The sequence below is a fragment of the Chiloscyllium plagiosum genome, unplaced genomic scaffold, assembly GCF_037043375.1.
Source record: "Chiloscyllium plagiosum isolate Xiang-an unplaced genomic scaffold, Cpla_swu_hap1 HiC_scaffold_18, whole genome shotgun sequence".
In the NCBI taxonomy this organism is placed as follows: Eukaryota; Metazoa; Chordata; class Chondrichthyes; order Orectolobiformes; family Hemiscylliidae; genus Chiloscyllium; species Chiloscyllium plagiosum.
This window is the reverse complement of record NW_028270156.1, coordinates 56,560,574-56,582,582: the sequence shown is the minus strand read 5'-3', so window position 1 is coordinate 56,582,582 and position 22,009 is coordinate 56,560,574. Positions and strand designations below refer to the sequence as shown.

The window sequence follows — 22,009 nt, the reverse complement described above, 5'->3', positions numbered from 1 at the left end:
GGCCTAAACTTCTAGTTGTTTGCTATTTATTCTTCCATCCCACTTTGACATCTGACAATGGTTTTCTACATCGTTCTCATGAAGGTCATTGCAGACTTGAGGAACATCACCTCAACTTTCATTTAAGCACTTTATGGTCTACTCTTATGATGTTCGAGACAATTTAATTAGATTATAATAATTCCCGCACTAATTTCCCTCAGAGCTGCTGCTAATTGTTCTGTTCTGAACCTTTACAGTTCCATTATAACTATGTTTTGTTTCTTTACTTGTCCCATTAACGACAAGTTTTTGCACACCAGATACCCTTTTGCCATTTGTTGTGCCTGCCATCTATCCTATCACAGGATTCACTTGTTATTTCTTACCCTCGCACACTTTTTACCCTGGTTCTTCATGTTCTTAAAATTTGATGCATTTCGAACTTATTCTAGTTCTGATTTAAAGCCATCAATCTGAAATATGAACTCCAATTCTCTTTTTACAGATGCTGCCTGATATTCTGAGTTTTGTCAATATTTTCTGTTTTTACTTAAACAGAACTTTTTTCCCCGAGGGGAAAATGAAAAACAAAAGCAATACTTCTGTATAACCTCTAAACATTTGACAGCAGACTCAAAATGAATTATTTCCTATACTGCCACTTTATAGCATTTATTGATAAGTTTAGTATTAATGAGAAACAGGTAAATAATTCAAAGCTTTATTATATTCTTATTGATGAACCTGTTCAACCTGATAACCTGCAGCTGTCTACTAATCAAAAGCTTTCCAGAGAAAGGAAATACTTTGTACATAAAAATGGATGAAAAGTTACACTGACATTGCACAGCTATTAAATGAATTGAACATTTTCAACCATTCATACTTATCCAGCCAATTAATTATAAAGTGGTAATTTAATTCATGTGGGAAGTCCCGTTCATTTTAAAAAACACTGCAAATCCTTCTTTCAGACAATCAATGTTTTTGCCTTCAAGTTGAAGTCTTAGAATTCTGTCATGAGGCTGTCAAAAATGAGATCCAACAAACATCTGTTATACACTGAACTTCTAATTATATAACAGGTAATTTTAAAAAAATCCATAATATCAGTAGGAAAAAATGGAACTTGGTAAAAGGAAATGTATTTTAATTTTAAATAGCATCCCATCATCTCCTTAGGATGTCCCAGAATCCTTTATAATCAAGCAATTACTGTACTTTGAAATGTAGTCACTGTATGTATGAATGCATGGCTACCAATTTTCACACAGGAAGGTCCCATAAATAGCAAATAAATGAGATAAATGATTTTGTTTTCTGATAAACTGATAAATTAAAGGAATATTGGCAGGATCATTCCCAATTTCAGTTAAATAATTGTTATGACACAGAAACAGACAGCTGAGCCAAATTAGCTCTTCTACTGCTGTATTTGCAACACGCTAAAATTAAAACCTGCAAAGACTCTGAAAATTAACCTTAATGTTTCCTAACCAGACCTTTTTGACTAACAAGTCCTAGACTCTGGGAAAAAAAATCAATGCTCAACATCAGTTTTTCACGTAAACAAAAAAAGCTTAGCAATATAGTAACACTACAATAACTTTAGTAGAGCAAAACTAAACAACAAATTAATGTAATTGGTCTATGCTATAAAACCAAAGAACTTTTATTTTCAGTCACATTTACTCAAAACATCACACTTAAGGGATAAATAAAAGAAAATAACCAAACTGGCCAGATTACTTAAGTGGTTTTCATAATACATTGTTCCATAGGCATAGATGCTGGTTTCGTAGTTGATATTTTTTTTCAGCATGCCAATCAAGGTTGCTTTTACTGTTCATGCTGATAAAGCAGTAATATTTATAACTTAGTTTTCTATTCTAAGCTTCCAAAGGCAGCTCATGGGAGGTTAGGCAGGGAGCATTCAAATCTTGATGTTGTAGCATCCACAGCCAGACTTACTCACAGAAAACACATTTCAAAACCCAATTAAAATTCTGACCACTCCCTGACAAAATGGCCATTTCCTCCATGAGGTCCCAGTTACTATTCAAAATTTGTCACCTACTTGAGCAGAAGATTTTTTTCAGACTTGCTGGAACCAATTTGCAGGTACTAACTTCATTAATAGCCAACTTCTGCTATATGTAGGGTGTAGGTTTGCTCGCTGAGCTGTAGGTTTGATATCCAGACGTTTCATTACCTGGCTAGGTAAAATCAGTGGCAACCTCCAAATCTGTCTGTTTCTATATAATGCTCTTCTTCAGTGATGAGAAAAAGTGGTGTCTGTCGAACTTTGATCATGAACCAACCTGCAATTAACTTCTAGGCCTGACCTCAGGAATAAACAAAGCATCTATTTTGGTTTCTTTTCCTTTTAGCACAAGCTGTTACCCAACAGTCCAAAAGTCATCTTTAGCCCACAATTCCCAGTTAACAGCTCCAAACCAAAAGTTGATAAAAAGAATAAAATAAAACTAATGAAAAAATCAGTGAAATCTCTAAAAGTACCTTGGGATTTCTTACATCCAACTGAGCATCAAAATGGGAATTTATGGAGACAGTCTGTAGCACAGTGATAGCTTCCCTATCTCTGGTCCAGAGGCCTGGGTTCAAGCCTCATCTGTCGCATATATGTATCATAGTTATTTTCAATGTTAAATATGGGAACTAAATGTTTTAGCACTCCCTGAGTTTAGAATTGTTATTGGAAGACAGACAAAGTGGGGTCAAGAACAAAAATAATTAACTGGAAAAAGTGAGTTGAAAAGGATCTAGGAAGTTGGAGTGGAATCAGAAATAGGTAGGCCAAATAGGGAGTGAATTACTGGAGGTCTTTAGTCAATTGGATCGGGTGCAGCGTAAATACATTCTCACAAGCAGAAAGGGAGCACATCCAAACCTACAGTTCCTCGGGTGAGGCTATGAACGAAGGGTTTGCGCCTACTGCCAGGATTAGCAGGTTATACCAACTGCATGATTGAAAAATTATAGCCCTTCCTGACCCTCCCTGTTGCCTGTGGCTACAAAGTAACAAATGATGACCTGCATCATCAGGAATCCTGCTATTCTAGCAAAGCCATCTGCTCTCTCAACTTAAAAATATGTAGTAAACAGCAGAGGCTTCTGTGAGGAAACACTGTCCTTCTTTGCAGATCTTTCCTCCTTTGTAACCTTCACTCCATTTGCAGGACTTGGAAGAAAATCTCTCCTACCATCTACCTTCAAGAGATGAGAGAAAATCATGGACTAGAAACTGAGAAAATTAATCGATATCCATGAAGGTCCATTTACATTATTATCCAGGAGAAGCACCACCTATACCATTTTTTACTTTGAGACAAGTGATGCACAAATATCTAATGCCAACAAAATATGAAAATTGTGTTCATCAATCTAGAGAAGGCTTAACACGAGGTATCTAGTGACAAAGCCTGGAGGTGTGCTAGAATTCATAGAATCCCTCCAAAAAAAATGGATGACTACAACTGGAAAATTACCAAGGAATGCCAGATGAGAGTAAGAAATTATGTGGTGGACAGTGACAGGTTCAAAGCAAAAGTTGGTTTGTAACAAGGAACTGCACAGAGGCCTTTCCTCTCTCAGATTGTCATGGATATACTAACTAAACAAATGAGTCGGGAATTGCCACAATTATGTTTGTAGGTGACATTGAGCCAAGGGTGCAGTTTGACTGTGGGAATAGTATGGATGTGACTGAATATCTTGAGAAGAGGACTATTTTCCAAGCAAGAGAATTCCACAGATTAACAACTCTCAGAGAAAGAAATTTTCTCTATCTCTGTCTTTTTATTCTTGTATTATGTCGCCTAATTCTCGTCTCTCCCTCGGAGGAAACATCCTCCTAATATCCACCATATCAAGTCCCCTCAGGATCTTATGTTTCAATAAGGTCATATCCCATTCTTCTAAACTATAAGAGATGCAGGTTGGACCTATCCAATGTTCCCTCATAATCCCTCATTTTAAGAAGGAGTCAAGTGAACCTTTCTAATCTGCTTCTAATGTAATTATATATTTTTTTCAAATGATGAGACCATGATTGTAGATGGTACTTTGATTCAGTCCCATCAATCCCTGTACAGCTGTGTTTCATTTCCAGATGGACCTTGGAATTCTGTAGTGGTTTATGTTTAAATAATAGTCCATCTCATTTTTGCAGCCAAAGTGATCAATTTCCCAAATGTTCAACCTGCCTGATTTTTGGGTGGCATAGTGGCTCAGTGGTTAGCACTGCTGCCTCACAGCACCAGGGACCTGGGTTCAATTCCTGCTTCGGGTGACTGTGTGTGGAGTTTGCACATTCTCCCCTTGTCGATGTGGGTTTCTTCCAGTGCTCCCATTTCATCCCACAATCCAAAGATGTGCAAGTCAGGTGAATTGGCTATGCTAAATTGCCCACGGTGTTAGGTGCATTAGTCAGGGATATAAATAGGGTGGGGGAAATGGGTCTGGACGGGTTACTCTTCAGAGGTTCGGTCTGGATTTGTTGGGCCAAAGGGCCTGTTTCCATACTGTAGGAATTCTAATCATTCAACCTATCTACACCTGTCTGCAAACACCTCAGGTCTTCCTTACATGCAAAGATTGACAGGAAAGTGTCATTCATGATTTTGCTCCCATCAGCATTGATGTAAACTGTAAAATATTGAGGCACCAACATAGATCCCTGTGAGGCTCCACTCATCATATCCTGCCAATCAGAAAGAGACCCAATTCATTCATACTGTTTCCTTCTCACCAATTTTCTATCCATGTCAACCGCTACACCATTAGATTTTACTTTTCACAATAACCTTCAATGTGGCAGTTTATCACAAGTTTTCTGGAAATTCAGGGTTCTTTTATCCACCTCACGTGGTACTTCAAAGAAGTCCAATATAGGGATTAAACATTTCTCTCTCTCTCTCCCTTCTTGAGAACAAGGTTTTGTTACTCTCCATGCTGATTGGACCTTTCCTGTAAAGTGAATTTTGGAAAATGAACACAAAAACATCCATGATCTCAAAAGCCCCTCTTTGAAGACCTTAAGATAAAGTCTATTTAGAAACAGAGACTTGTCAGCCTACAGCCTTATCAGTTTGCTTTCTTCATGATAATAATTTCACTGGGTTACTCTCTGCCTTCCACCTTCTGATTTCCAGCCATTACTGAAATTTTTTTTGCATCTGCTGTAGAGAAGCCAGAAGGAAATATTTGTTCAGTTCTTCTGCCACTCCCTCATTATTTACTTTTGACTCCCTATTCTCACTTACGTGCGTGTTGGGCCTCTAGAAACTTACTATTTTCCTTTTTAAATACCTGCAGAAAGTTTAGCCATCTGTTTTTATATTTCTAGTTGCTTCATCCCATGCACTTATTTTTTTTCTTCATTAACCAGACTCATTCTCTACATTCTCACCAATCATCTGACCTGCCACTCATTGTTGCATAGTTGCTTGCCTTTCCCAACCTTGGATGGTGAATTCTCCCTTATATCCTTACTATTAAGAAAAAATTATATTTATTCTGAATACTCAGAAATATTCCCTTAAATATCTGCCGCTATGTCTCAATTGATCCATTCCCTCGACTAATATGCTCATTCACTTGCACTTCACTAGCCTAGTGGTAGTATCACTGAATTATTAATCCAGAGACCCAGGTAATATTCTTGGAACCTGGGTTTGATGGTGGAATTTGAATTCAATAAAAAAAAATCTGGAATTAAAAGTCTAATGACAATGAATTCTTGGAAAAATCCATCTGGTTCTCATGTCCTTTAAGGAAGGAAATTGCCATCCTTACCTGGTCTGGCCTACATGTGACTCTAGACCCACTGCAATGTGGTGGATTTAAATTGTCCTCTGGGATGGGCAATTAATACTGGCCTAGCTAGTGATGCCCTCATACAGTCAATTAAAAAACAGGTGTAGAAAAACCTGTTCCCTGGTTTGCTGTAGAATGAACAGTTCATAGAAATCGTCCTGATACATTATGAACACATTTCCTCAGCCACCACTGCCAATCTAATTTGCTCAGTACACATTTTTATTATTACTCTTTCATGGGATGTGGGTGTTATAGGCTGGGCCAGCATTAACTGCCCATCTTTAATTGCCAAGGCTGGCTTGCTAGAGGGATTTCAGAAGGCAATTAAGAGATAGTCACATCGTCATGGATCTGAAGTCACATATAGACCAGACCAGGACAGGGGAAGGACATTAGTTGATCCAGCTGGGTTTTTACAACAACAATAATTGCCATGGTCACCGTTATTGTGATAAGTTTTTTTTGACTAACTGAATTTAAGCTTAATCTCCTGCAATGGTGAAATTTGAACTTGTTTCTCCAGGCCATTAGTTTAGACCTTTAGATTATTAGTTCAGTGACATTACTGTACTAACATTTCATCTGAGATGGGAAACAAAATTACCAAGGTAAGTAGGGTTGGAATCATGGCAATTTCAGGTTCAACCTTCCAACCAATTTGTACTTGGGGGTGATGCCAAGAAAGTGGAGGATCGCAAATGTTAAACTCTGTCTTTACAAAGAAGGGTTTAAGCTTGTTAACAACAAGCCAGGTAGCCAAATGTCAGTTGCGGAAACACTTACAGGTAATAACCTATGAGAAAATTATTTGGAATTTGGAGAAACATGGATTAATAAAGTCAGGACAGACTTGTTAAAATTTCTTCATGTTTTTTACTAACTTGATCAAGTTCCTTGAGGTAAGATAGAAAGCTGATAAGATTATGATGATTAATATAAATATAACCTTCCAGAAGGCACTTAGTGTACCATTACAACAATGCAGTCACTCCCATCATAAAATGGCCACTGATGTTGTCCTCTGGAATGGAGTTCCTGTGTTTAAAATGTAGTCTGTTCAATCATTAAAGTAGTAACTGAACTTTGATTATGTGCTTTTTAGCTGCCCTTTCATTGCAGTTGTTTGTTTTACTACTGAAGTTTTAAAACTGCACACCCTCTGAAGGCTGTCAAGTTACTTGCCAAGGAATTTGTAGATGTTATCATATTATGAGAACCATAGTCATCCAACCAGACATTCTTCCTGCAGACAACTCAGAAAAGGTTTATTACTCTAGTCACATAACCATTCTGCTACCACACTCAGATTTTGTTCAAATGTGTATACTATTTTAAGCCCAGCATAATTACACTCATACGGTATCATTTACATTTTCAGGTTATTGGTTATGGTTCTGAAAGAGTTAATGCCTAATACAATGAGATCAGCAACTTTGAGTAAATAATCAAAGAGTCTAGCTCTAGATCCTGATAATCTAGGGATTACATATCTGATCCTGTTAGTCTTAATGTCTTACCATCTAATGTCACTTGTACTTATTGCTATCATGCAATAAGCTGAATCTTAAGACAAATGTCTTTCCTTGTTAAGACTCACTACAGCATTTGGGTTTTCCTCTACCACTACTAACTGAACAGTCCTTTAGACATGAAAGAGAAAGAAGGATTTCTTTAACCAGATAGTGGGGAGATTGTTGAACTCACTTCAAAAGGAATTGCTTAAGACAAATACTGGAGATGCATTTCAGAGAAAGAAAGATAAACATTTGAGGGAGCATGGGAAATATGGTTATTGCCCTCCACAAGTGACATTTTAGTTTAATTTAGGTAAGTTTCTATTGCCTTTGTTTTTGTGGCAATCAGCCAGTCAACAGAAACTATGTCCCATAACCCCTTAACAGTAGAAAGGATGGTTGCTGACAGTACTCTACCACAACCACAACTCCAGGAATGAAAGTAAAGGCCTCTGTATGGAAGGGGGAAAAGTAATTTAAATGGTACAAAAGACTGGGAAGTATAGAAGGTAAAGAGGAGCACTTACTGCTTGCAATAGGTGACAATGCCACAGTGAGCACACTCCATGGGGCACAGCTACAATAATAAGTCAATGGCCATTAAACAAATTCATACTGAAACTGTATCACTGGGAACATTGTGGAGCAGATCAATAACATCAAAAGGGCAACTGAAAAAAAAATGTACAGGATAGAGTCTGACAGAAGTTAGTAATAATTTTAAGACTGATAGGACTTCAATTAGCTTAGTTGACTGGATGGTTGGTTTGCAATACAGAGTAATGCCAACAGGGTGGGTTCAGTTCATACACTGGCTGAGGTTACCACGAAGGACCCAGCTCCTCAACCTCTCCCTTGCCAGAGCAGCATCAGTTATCTCTCTTTAATGAAAGAGCAGCCTGTGTTCAGGTAGGACTGTTGCGAATTTATCTAAGATAGATAATTTAAAGCTATTTTGGTATGAAGATCTATTATGACTGCAGCCAAAGAATTTCATTTTGAAAAATAATGTGTTTTGTATTTTAGTTTGTTAGGTGGGAAAAATGCCCATTTTGCTTGTGAAGCTAGAAAACTTCAATTGGGCTGCAAAAAGCTGGTTACCTACTTTCTATGGGCAATCAGAACGTGAAAGAGGCAGTGAAACCCTCAAAATCATATAGGAATACAGTATTGCTACTTAGAATTTAAAAATGAAAAGCAGTGACACAATACAGATTTGTCATAATATAGTACTTAAAGCTTTATTAGAAAAGAATACAGCATTACCTTAAGAGAATTTAAAAGCTCATAAGCAAGGACAAGAACGCAACTTCGCAATAATGGAATTTAAAAGCTTGAGGAAAATTTAAACTAAGAGCTAAAACAGCATTAAGATGATGCAAGGTTCCATGCTAGCAGATTACAAACAGTATTAGATAAAGCAAATTTAAAACAACTTCACACACTAAAGTAATGAAAGGTTCAATCACGTTTCCTATAGAAACGCTGTTCTGTGTAATGTGCAAATACGTGATTTTACATCCAGAAGTGTCACTTTTTGATATAACGGTTTCTGTAATGCAGCACACAGAAAACTCTAATTTCACTGCTGATGGAAGTGTTCAAAACAAAAACATGTAAGTAGCAATTTAATCGCCAGTCATTTCAAAAAAGCTAAGGAGTAGTGAAACGATTATCTGAATATCAATCCAATCATCACTAAGTCAAAAATACACCATGGACTTATGACCCAAGTATTTCATAACTCATGCATCTGAAATAAAAGAATTGTCAGAGCGGTACATCAGAATAATGGAATAGAAAATGACCAGATCAGTAAATACAAAGTAAATAACATATTACAATGCTTAACATATAATGCAATCTTCATAGCGCTTGAGTGAGTAGCATTCACAATTCTAAACTAAATGTCCAAGACAGATCCAACAGCATTTTCACTCTGACAGGAGAGTTCAGAAAGGAAAGTTACAAATCCAATATTTTTCAGAACATTCAGATACCTTAATATTTCCTGAAGATGCTATTTAACCAAATTTAGCAAATCTTCAAACCCTGATCACATCTGTAACACTGAGTACCTTGAGCATTGGAATTGTGTGTTTGTTTCATATAAACTTCCTTAGATCTATAATTTATTAAATATAAAAGATAAGTATTTACTCCTTGATGGTTCAAGGATATCCAACATTGAATAACATACATCAGAAATATCTCCATTCAATTCTCAGCTTCTGCAGTCACCTTCTCAACGGGAATAACAGCAGAAACAATATCGTTGGTCTCGGTGTCCTTGAATTAGAGAATGACTAAGAACTCAGCCTTGATTTGCTGTACTGGATATTAAATCCGGAATCTTGGATGATTTTACTGTGAGTAATGACGTCAACTGCAATGTGCAGGTTCAGCTAACTGGCATTCCACAAACATTGCAGTGTATCATATTGGCAGTGGCAGAACAGAAAGTGGGAGACATCGGTAAAGTATCTGGGAAACACAAGAAGGAGGTTCCCCAACTCTGTCTCACAATGGTCATTTGAGATCAAATAAAGTCACTCAGAACTGAAAGACAGTTTGCAGTATATGGGAAATTTGCTCAAGAGGAACTTGTGAAAGTGGCCTGGGAGTGCATCGATTGTAATGAGATCAGTCTGCTGGACATCATAGAATAAGAGTCCCCTGTTCGAGACTGCTAATTGCGTCCAATCAGAGCATCCTGTTGACAGATGAAAAGAGGAATGTCAGAGATACTAACACTGAAAGCTAATTCTGAAGAGGTAGTACTAAAGTCAAGGACTGGTCATGTGTAAATAAAACAAAGTGTGACTTGGTGATGGGGTACTGGTTTCTGGAATTGTTTCAGTGGTAAAGAGGGTAAAGCATGATCCTGATGAAACCTGCTCAAAACAGTTGCCTTTGAATTGGGAAATGCATTTTTTACATCATGCCTTAGTTTGGGAAATTCGTTCGACCCTGCAGTTGAAGACTGGACTCAGTATGTGGAAAGAATGCATTATTTTTTCCAGGCAAATGACATTGTGGCAGACGAAAAGCAAGGAGTAGATTCTCTTGGCAGCCTGTGCACCTGCAGATACTGAAACATTTCAAGAATTGACAGACATTGTTCAAGAACATTTAATGAGCCCAAGCCTCTTAATTCAAAAATGCTATTGTTTTCACTTGGCAATTCGAGAACCAGGGGAATCCATATTAAGATTTTTGACTAGGTTTAAACAACTGGCAGAAGGCTGAGACTTTGGTTTAAACGTTAATGAGATGCTTTAAGACCATTTGGGATGTGGAATTAATGACATAACTATTGCAAAAGTGCTTATTAGCTGAAACCCAACTGAACGTCAAACTGTCAGTACAATTGGTTTTATCATAAGAAAATGCAGCAAGTGCAGCTATCTCAGACTACAAACATATATTGGTGGACACCCAGATTGACCAGGCTTGGTGTACACTACTTGAGTACAGGCAAGTGGGTAGCCTCACTCAGGAGACATCCTGATCAGAGGGACTCTAGATTAGCCCAGCAAAACCCCAAAACAAAGCCAGGCTTCAACGACATGGTTAAAATCTTCTTCAGGATGCTGGCCAGCAAGCCATTGTAGTTGCTGCCAGTATATCGACTTGAGACAACGGAAGAGTCCTATGAGACCTAAATTGAGTAAGATAACTCATAGGTATCCAGGGGAGTTTATACCCTGGAAAGTCTACCTACAGTTGGTTTGGAATTGCTTAGCAACATCCAAATCAGAACCAATCAAAATAAACGTCTAGTTAAACGGTCATCCATTTCTAATGGAGGTTGATACTGGACTGGATCTAGACTGGTATCGCTCTGGATGCCAACCCTTAAGTTTGGCAAGACCTTGGCTATACTGAGAACCTACACTGGGGAACCTTTACAGATTAAGGGTACAACTTTGGTTCCTGTCTCTTATGAAAAGCAGCTGGTTCAATTACCAGTGATTGTAGTAAAAGGTTCGGGCCCAAGTTTGATGGGGCGAAATTGGTTGCAAGAGATTCACTTAGACTGGCTCAACATTTTTCAGTTAGAAAATGGCTAACTGAGTGAAGTCCTAATTAATTACTCTGAAGTCTTCCAAGATGTACAGGTCAGGTGAATTGGCCATGCTAAATTGCCCATACTGTTAGGTGTATTAGTCAGAGGGAAATTGAACTGGGTGGGTTACTCCTCGGTGGGTCAGTGTCGGCTGGTGGGCCGAAGGGCCTGCTTCCACGCTGTAGGGAATCTAATCAATGATCGCGGCTCTGCCAGAGGAGCCAAAGTCACCTTGCATGTTGACCAGGAAGCAATTCCACGATTCTGCAAGACCTGCCCAGTGCCATTTGCCGATGGGCAAAAGTAGAGGCAGCAATCAGAAGGGTGGAAAGTGTAGAAATCATCAAATCAGTCCAATTTGCGAAATGAACAGCAGTGGTCATACCATTTGTGAAGCCTTATGGGTCAGTTTGTCTTTCTGGAGATTTTAAATAAACAGTAAACTGTTTTTTACAGCTAGATAAATAATTGAAGCCTGAGAGGATTTACATGCAAAGCTGACAGGGGGCTGTCCTTCACAAAACTGGACATGTGCCACACTTAGTTGCAATTGCATTTCGCTGAGGATTCCCAGAAGTCTACTACAATTAATACCCATAACAGCTTGGACCAATATATGAGACTGCCATTTGGGGTATCATCAGCCTGTTCCACTTTTCAGTGGACGATGGAGAACATTTTCCAAAAGTCTACCTCAGGTCAACATTTACCTAAATGATGTTCTAATAACAGGGAAAGCCAATAAGGATACACTTGGAGAACTTTGATATACGCCTAAAATTATTTTTCCAAGGTGGATGTATGCCCAATAATAGAAAAATGTATGTTCCAGGCTCCCCAAGTGATCTACTTAGGCTACAGCGTCAACAAGACATGATTAACCCGTTGGAATATAAAGGGAGGACGATCAAAGCTGACCCAGCTCCCAAATCTGTCTAGGAGCTTAGATCATTTCTTTAGTTGGTTAATTATTATGATCTGTTCATACATAACCTGGCCTTCATTCTGGCACCTTTGCATCAACTCCTTAAAAAAGTCAGCCTTGGAAATAGTCACATAGAATTGCCCTAGCTTTCAGTAAAGAAACAACTATCTCAGAATACAACAGGACCTTGATCAGATGGGCCAATAGGTCGAGGAGTGGAGTTTAGTTTAGATAAATATGCATTGTTGTTTTTGGTAAGGCAAACCAGGGCAGGACTTATACATTTAATGGTAGTCCTGGGCAGTGTTGCCGAACAAAGAGACTTATGGGTGCAGATGCATAGTTCCTTGAAAGTGGAGTCGCAGGTAGGCATGCTTGCCTTTATTGGTCATTATGTTGAATATAGAAATTAGGACGTCATGTTATGGCTGTACAGGACATTGGCGAGGCCAGAATACTGCATTCAATTCTGGCCTCCCTGCCATAGGATATTGTTAAATTTGAGAGGATGCAGAAGGGATTTAGCTATAGGGAAAGGTGGAATAGACTGTGGCTTTTTTTCCCCCTAGTGTCAGAGGCTGAGGAGTGATCTTAAAGAAGTTTATAAAATCATAAGTGACATGGATAGCGTGAACAGCCAAAGTCTTTTTTCCCCAGGGTAGGGGAGTCCAAAACTAAAAGGCACAGATTTAAGCTGAGAGGAAAAGATTTCAAGGGACCTAAAGGGCAACATTTTCTCAGAGGGTAATGCATTGATAGAATGAGCTGCCAGAGGAAGTGGTGGTGGTTGATAGAATTCCAACATTTAAAAGGCATCTTGCTGCATACATGAATAGGAAGGTGTTTCAGGGATTTGGTCCAAATGCTGGCAAATGGGACTAGATTAATTTCGGATATCTGGTTGGCATGGACAAGTTGGAATGAAGGATCCATTTCCATACTGTACAACTTTATGACTTTATAAAGAGAACTACAATGAAGTGAGGATGGAGTTAATTAAAATTGAACAAGGCGAATAGGTTAGCAGGAGTGACAGTAAGCAAGCAGATACTCAGGAAGGAATTCATGACTCTCAGCAAAAGTACATCCTGGTATATTCAGTTGAAAGAAAAAGCATAAAAAGGAGGCAAAAGTCAGTGATAGTCCCTCAGACTGCAATCAATTCAGAACCCATCAAAGAAGGACCAAAACAGATGGTAAAGAGAGAAAATAAGCAACAAGGGAAAACTAGTGAGAAATGTTAAAAAGTAACAATCGCTTCTTTAAATATATAAAAAGGAGGAGAGAGGTCAAAGTAAACATAGGCCTCCTAGAAAGTGAATCTGGGGAATCACTATGCGAAAGTAAGAAAAATGGCAGAGGAGTTAAACAGGCATTTTGCATCAGACTTTACTGTGGAAGACACTTTGAGCATCCCGTTAATACTAAAAGAATACAGGGGAGGAATCAAGTACCATCACTAACACTGGAGAAGTAGTATTAGACAAACTAATGGGACTAAAGGCAGACAAGTCTCCTGGTCCTGATGGCTTCCATCCTAGGATCCTAAAAGAGGTAGCTACAGAGATAGTGGATGCATTGGTTTTAATTCCCCAAAATCCTTGGATTCTGGAAAAGTATCAGAGGGTTGAAAAACTGCCAATGTGACACCTCTATTCAAAATTATAGCAGTTCAGGACTACCTGAAAGCATAAGTGCACAAGGGAAAGTTTAGTGTAAGGCAGGTGTGGGAGTGGGTGTAGGAAAACTAGAGGTGCATTACCACATCATTTGCAGCTCATAACGTATCAGATTGCTGTACAATGGTGAACTATGATTTGAGAAATTGCGTAAGGAATAAAAGAAAGTATGATATTGATGCTTCAATAACACCATTGGCTAGGGACTCAGTGATGGATGCTTTAATTATCCCCAGTCTCTTCCATGGGGGTCATCACACGCAACTATATCCATCTCTACCTTTTTTTCTGCCACTGCTGTCTATCGGGGTCATCTTTCTCTGCAAGAGCGAAGAAAGTGTTTGGTTAACATGCTTTTCATAGTTGACAATATACAAGAGCAGAGGTTTGGATGCATTGTGATGACAGGAAACATGAATGCTGACTGTTAGGCATTGTCAATAACTATGTGATTATAGCATTCTGCATTGAGTAGGGAGAGAGTTTACCTGTACTATTAATTAGATATGGCATTTGAAGATGCATTGTTGTCAAAGGTCCAGTTCCAATAGCCTTGAAGGTGTGTCATAGCATTTCTGAACAGTTTGATGAAAATATTTATGCCCCCAATACCTTGGTGTCAAACCCTTGACATTGACTTTCATAACATAAACAGAAAATACTGTAGCATTTGTGGAGAGAAAAAACACAGTTAATGTTACCTTCATCACGTCTGTTTTCAGTCTCTGTTTGCAGGATTGCCTCAATATCTCACCTAATCAATTTCAAGTACCATATTTGAAAACACAGAATCTCTCTCTCTATCCTGTTATGCAATTACTAAGCTTTCTTTCTACATCTCAGATTCTTCTCTGCTAATTGAATGAGTTGCCATAGTACCCATTCAAGAAGAGTTGATGGGCTTTATGATACACAGGCTAGCTTTAAAGTGTTGGCCTTGCATGAACTTGGGAATCCTTCTGCGAATGTAGCTCCTGAGAAGTATATTTAATGTTAGACTGCACGGTATTGTCATGGAAATGGATTTTTGTCATGGAGAAACATAAGGTTGTCTGCTACCTGAATTATTTTCATCAGGTGCGATTTAATACCCATTACCAGGCCTCAATTTCTTTTTAAGCCTATGGACTTTAAAACAAAAAGGAAGTTTATGATAAGGTTTCTAATTCAGTAGAGAACTAACCTGAATATAAAGTACAGAGGTAAACTGGAATAGAAAATAAAAAAGGGTCAGGAAAGTATGTGATAGATTAGCACGTAACTTATACAGCAAGAAACATAAGAGTGGTCAAAGAGAATTTTAGTTATGAGCCAAACAATCTTATTGTGGAGACAGTGGCCATGGTAGAGAAACTAAATAAATACTTAGCACTGGTCATCACAAATAATATTATTGATGTAACAACAAAAGGTGGAAGTAGTGGAAAAGTAGATAAGAGAAGTACTAAAAGATTGGCATTGCTCAAAGTAAAAAAAAATCATCATGGTGGTGAACAACAGAAATAGCTGGAGAAATAGCTGGTCAGGCAGCATCTATAGAGAAAAAGCACAGTCAACTTTTCAAGTCCAAGTGATCTTCTTTAGAAGAAATTGGTCTGATCAAGGGTCATTGAATCCTGTGTTCTCCCTGCAGATCGGAGTTTTTCCAGTTAGTTGGTTTTTTTTTGTTTCAGAAAAAGTTGCTGGAAAAGCTCAGTGGGTCTGGCAGCATCTGTGGAGAGAAATCAGAGTTGATGTTTCAAGTCTGGTGAGCCCAGAGAGAAAGAAGGACAGTTGGACAAAGGAGCCGATAACGATCTGTCTAGGAGGGTGAATAGCTGTTAATGGAGTTGATTGGTGGCTAACAATAGGCAGTGTGTAATGGCACACTATGTGATAACAAGGCCTGGTGAGAGGGAGTGTGGGGCAAAGACATGGGAAGAGTTCAGGCAGAATGTTGAGTCTAGAGGGCAGAATATGAGATGTTGTTCTGCCAGCTTGCACTAAGCTTTACTGGAACACTGCAGCAAGCTTAAGGCAGATGTTGGCCAGGGAATCAGGTGGTATATTAGAGTGGCAGACAATGGGAAGCTCAGGCTATTTTCTGCAGACAGAATGTGGGTGTTCTGCGAAGCAGTCTTCCAGTCTACACCTTGTTTCACCAATGTAGAGGAGACCACATTGTGAGCACAGAATGCAGTAGACTAGATTGTGTGAAGTGCAGGTAAAGTGCTGCTTCACCTGGAAGGTATGATTGAGCACTTGGATACGGAGGAGGGGGATAGGTAAATGGGCAGATGTTACAACTTCGGTGGTTGCAGGGGAAAGTGCTGTGGGGGTAGCTGGAAGTGAATGATAGGCGTCCTGGTGGGAACAGTGCCTGCACAAGGTGGACAAGGGAGTGCAGGGGAATATGTGTATGGTGGTATCTCATGGGAGGTGGCAGGAATGGTGGCTAATGATCTTCTAGATGTGGTTGCTGATGGGATGATAGGTAAAGAAATGGGGAACCGTTTTGCTGTTGCGGTGGGGGGGGGGGGGGGAAAAAAAAAGAGGTGATGGCGGAAGTGTGGGAGATGGGTCAAACCCGGTTGAAAGCCCTATTCACAGAGCTTTTCCAGCAGCTTCTGTTTTTGTTTCCTCATTAGACAAATGGTGCTGGGGAATTCTCAGTTGAGGAAGAAGGTTGAAATTTCAGAGCCTCTGTCAAAGTTTACCTCATCGAAACATATGCAACGGAGACAGAGGCAGTGGGAGAATGGAATGGAGTCTTTATAGGAAGCAGGGTGGAGGACGTATTGTCCAGGTAGCTGGGGGAGTCAGTGAGTTTATGATGGATATTAGTGGCCAGTTTATCCCCTGAAATGGAAACCGTGATGTCAAGAAAAGAAAGGGAGGAGTCAGAGATAGACTAGGTGAAAGTGAGGGTGGGTGGAAATTGGATGTGAAGTCGATGAACTTTGGATTCTAGACGAGAGTCGGAAGTAGCACTGATGCTATCATTGAAATATCAGAGAAACAGTTGAGTGGGCCTGAATAGGACTGGAACAAGGAATGTGCCACGTATCCCACAAAGAAATGGGCATACCTGGGGCACAAATATGCACCCATGGCCACCTCCCTGACCTGAAGAAAGTGATAGTAATTAAAAGAGGTTGTTCAGAGTGAGGTCAAGCTTGACCAAGGGGAGTAGGGTGGTGGTGGGTGGGAAAGGTTCTTGCTTTTGCTCCAGGAAGAAGCAAAGAGCCCTGAGACCATTCTGATGGGAGATGGATGTGTGAAGGGATTGCACGTCCATAGTAAAGAGAAGGTGGTTCGAACTTACAAACTGGAAATTCCAAAATTGACATAAAAAGTCAGATGATTCACGGATGTAAGTGGGCCAGGACTGGACTAGGGGAGAAAAGACTGAGTCAAGGTAGGAAAAGAAGAGGTAGGCTTGCTGCAGTGTTCCAGTTAAGCTTAGCGCAAGCTAGAAGGAAAACACCACATTTTCCACTTGGGGCCCTTGCAGCCTTCTGGACCCAATATAGAGTTCAATAATTTTAGGGCCAGAACTCTCCCATGTCCTAACCAGACACACCAGGCCTTGTTTTCATAGTCTGCCATTACATATTACCTATTGTTAGCCACTATAACAGCCTCCATTTACAGCTATTCACTCTCGTAGCCAGATCGTTATCCACTCCTTTGTCTGCCCAGAAGTTCTTTCCCTTTGGGCTCTATCCCCATCTATTTGTTTACTGCTTACACCACCCCCGCAACTTCTGCATGTAAAGCGACATTTTCCTAGCTACCATCAGTTCTGAGGAAGAGTCACCAGACCAGAAATGTCAACTCTGATTTCTCTTCACAGATGCTGCCAGACCTGCTGAGCTTTTCCAGCAATTTCTGTTTTTGTTTCTGATTTACAGCAACCACATTTCTTTCAGGTTTTATTTTGTCTAATAAGGAAATGTGGGTTGGCTTGGCTTTTATTCAATGGGATTTCAGACCAAGAGGCAACTTGATTAAAACATACAAGATCCTGAAAGGTCTTGACAGAGTAGATGTACAGATGTCTCCTTTTATGGGGGAATCCAAAACTAGGAGTCACTGTTTAAATGTAAGAGATCGACCATTTAAAACCGAGGTGAAGCTTCTTTTCAGAGGCATGAATCTTCGGAGAGGCAATGAAAGCAAAGTCCTTAAATACTTTTAAGCCAGAGGTAGATAGATTCTTGTTAAGTAAGAAGGTGAAAGACTGTTAGGGATAGGCTGGAAATGTGGATTTAAGATTACATCAGATCAGCTATGATCTTTTTCTATGGTAGCTTAAGAGGCTGAATGGGCTACTCATGCTCCTGTGTATAGCCCAGGCAACCTGATGCCTGGCGGAAAAACACCTCATCTTCCTCCTTGGGTCTTCCAACCACACCGCATCAATGTCGACTGCACCAGTTTCCTCATATCCCCTCCCCCCTCCTCATCCCAGATCTAACCATCCAACTTGGCACCATCCTCTTGAACTATCCCACCTGTCCATCTTCCTTCCCAACTATCTGCTGCACCCACCCCTCCACTTATCACCATCAAACCTATCTGCATCTACCTATTGCCTTCCCAGCTACCTCACCCCCACCTCCTATTTATCTCACAGCTTTCTTCCCCCGCCCACATTCCTGATGAAGGGCTTATGCCCGAAACATTCATTCTTCTGCTCCTCGAATGCTGTCTGACCTGCTGTGCTTTTCCAGCTCCACATTTTGAAACTGAAAGAAACAGGATAGAACTTGCAGAGGTTCTCACCAGAATATTCCAGTTCTCCTTAGATATAGAGAAGGTGCCAGAAGACTGGTGTTAAAAAATTTACATAATTTGTCAAAACATGGGAAGGGAATAGACCTGTAACGTGAGGGCTCATCAGCTTAACATAGAAACTTACAATAAAATAAATCTCAGAAATGACTGCAAAATTTTCAAGGAGAACATGGCAATTGGCAAAAGAACCAAAGAAGGAACTAAGGAAACAAAGAAATTGCTAGACAAACTCAGCATGTCTGGCAGCATCTGTGGATAGAAAAAAAATGTGGAGAGAAAACCTGCTGAATTTGTCCAGCAATTTGTTTTTGTTTCAGCATCTGCAAATTTCAAAAAATTACGGCACTGAAGGAAGTTCTTCTTAACCAAGTTAACAATTGTCATTGAAAACAGAAAGTGCTGGAGATCACAGCAAGTCAGGCAGAATCCATGGAGAGAAGGAGATAGTGAGAATTGCAGGTGCTGGAGAGTCAGAGTTGATAAAGTGTAGCATTGGACAATGCACAGCATGTCAGGCAGTATCGGAGGAGCAGGAGAGTCAACATTTCTGCAGGACTCTTCTTCAAGATTGGGGAGAGGGAGGGGGGCTGAGAAATAAATAGGAGAGTGGGGGTGTGGCTGGTGAAAAGGTAGGTGGGATTACAATAGGTAGAGGCAAGTAGAAGGTGATTGTAATAGGTTGGTAGCAATGGGAAGTAAGATGGACAGGTGGGTCAGGTCAGGAGGGTGGTGCTGAGTCACAGGGTTGGATCTGGGATGGAGTGGGGGGTGGTGGGGAGATTTGGAAACTGGTGAATTCAATGTTGAGGTTGTGTGGTTGTAGGCTCCCAAGGCAGAGGATGACGTGTTCTTCCTCGAGTTTGTGGGTGGTCTTGTTTAGGTGGTGGAGGCTCACAATGGACAGGTCATCAGGATGCAGGAGGAAGAGTTGAAATGGTTGGCTACCAAAAGGTGGGGGTTTAAACGGTGCTGTTGAAGCATGTGTTCCCTGAAACATTCTGAGAGTTTGCACTTGGTCTCTCCAATGTGGAGGAGACCACAAAAGAGAACGAATAATGCAGTAAATGAAGTTTGAGGATATGCAAGTAAACCTCTGCCAGATTTGGAATAATCCTTTGGGGCCTTGGAAGGACATGAAGGAGTAGGGGTGGGCGCAGGTTTATCACCTCTTGCGGCAGCTGGGGAAGCTACCAGGTGTGGAGAGGGGTTTGGTGCGGAACGTGGACCTAAGGAGGGAGTCGTGGTTGGAACGGTCCCTATGGAACGCAGGTAGGGGTGGGAGGGAAATAGTTTGTGATGTGGACTGACTTTAGGTGGTAAAAATGGCAGAGGATGATGCATTGGATTTGGAGATAAGTGGGGTTCGAGGGCCGAGGGAAACGGAGGAGACATGATTGAGGACATTGTGATCATGGGGGAGGAAAAATTGCAGTCCTTGGAGAGGACATCTGGGATATCCTGCAGTGGAATTGCTTGTCCTGGGAGCAAATATAGCAGAGGCAAAGAAACTGGGAGTAGGGGATCGCATTTTTACAGGAGAGGAGATGGGAGGAGGTGTAGTCAAGGTAGCTGTGGATGTCAGTGCGTTTGAAATAGATGTTAGTGTTGAGTCTGTCACCGGAGACGAGAGGTCAGGAAGGGAGGGAGGTGTCGCAGATGGTCCAGGTGAATTTGAGATCAGGGTGGAAGGTGTTAGTATATGTGTTCAAGCCTTTCACCACCTAGTCAGTCTGCACCACTAAAACTATTTCCTTCTCCACCCCTACCTGCATTCCATAGGGACTGTTCTCTCCACGACTCCCTCCTTCAGTCCAAACCCCTCTCCACACCTGGCAGCTTCCCCAGCTGCCGCAAGAGGTGCAAAACCTGCACCCACACCTACCCACTCATGTCTGTCCAAAGCCCCAAAGGATTACTGTTCTCTATGTGGTCTCCTCCAACTGTTCAACTCCCGTGGGAGCACAAGGCAGCGCCAATATAATCATCGATGTAGCAGAGGAAAAGATAGGGAATGGTGCTTTGGAAGAGGGATTGGTCTAAATATCCTACAAAGAGGCAGGCATATCTGGGATCCATGCAGGTACCCATAGCCACCCCTCTGGTTTGTAGAAAGTGGGAGGATTCAAAAGGAGAAATTGTTAAAGGTGAGGACCAGTTGCACAAATCAAATCTAAGTTGTGGTGGAGGGGGACTGGCTGGGTCGGTGGGAGAGGAACAAACTGAGGGCTTTTTGGCCTTCCTCATGGGTAATACAGGTGTAGATGGACCGACGTCCATAGCGAAGATGAGGTTTTGGGGACCAAAGAGTAAAAGTCATGGAGGTGGTACAGAGCGTGGACGATGTCTCGAACATATGTGGGGAGTTCCTGGACCAAGGGGGACAGGACAAATTTGAGATAAGCAGAGATGAATTCAATGGGGCAGGAGCAGACAGAGACAGATACAATTAGTCAACCAGAGCAGTCAGGTTTGTGGATTTTGGGTAAGAGATAGAATCAGGTAATGCAGGTTGGGGAACTGAGGTTGGAGGCTGTGGATGGGAGATAACCTGAGGTAATAAGATTGTGAATGGTCTAGGAGATGATGGCTTGGTCATGAGATGTGGGGTTGTGATCATGGGGGTAGTAGGAGGTGGTGTCAGCGAGTTGGCATCTGGCCTCAGCAATGTAAAGGTCGATGCATCATACTGCCATCTTGCCTCCCTTGTCAGTTCCATTCATGGAGAGAAATAAGCTCGAAACGTCAAATCTCCTGCTACTTGGATGCTGCCTGACCGGCTGTGCTTTTCCAGCACCACACTCTTAGACTCTAGCCTCCAACACCTGCAGTCCTCACTTCCTCCGCTGTGATCTCCAACATTGTTTTTTGCTTTTAGGATATAGATTCCAGCAGCTGCAGTAATTTACGTAGTGTAACAATTGCTACGATCTGGAATGGCCCGTTTGGAATAATGTGCAGATTCAATGATAACTTACAAGATGCAGTTATGGGAAGAGAGGAAACTGAATGCGATAAGAAAAATAGCAGATGAGAGGGTTCAGTTGGAAAGTTGATTCCAAGAGACAGTTCGAACAGCCTGGTTCGACAACACCATTATGTAACTTTCGATCACCTCTAGATGCATTACAAAATCTGCGTTACTTCCTCTTCGTGAGCGCCCAGGGTTAAGAAGTTAGGTTTTAAGTCCTTTGCAGCTTAGACAGTCCGTTGAATCATGAAA

General features: G+C 40.7%; 1 protein-coding gene across 1 annotated transcript in view; it reads right to left on the bottom strand.

Annotated features, from left to right (window-relative positions):
• slc67a1 (solute carrier family 67 member 1) overlaps positions 1–22,009 on the bottom strand; it is a 119,892-nt gene that overhangs the window by 97,253 nt on the left and 630 nt on the right. The gene's annotated exons all lie outside the window — the stretch shown is intronic.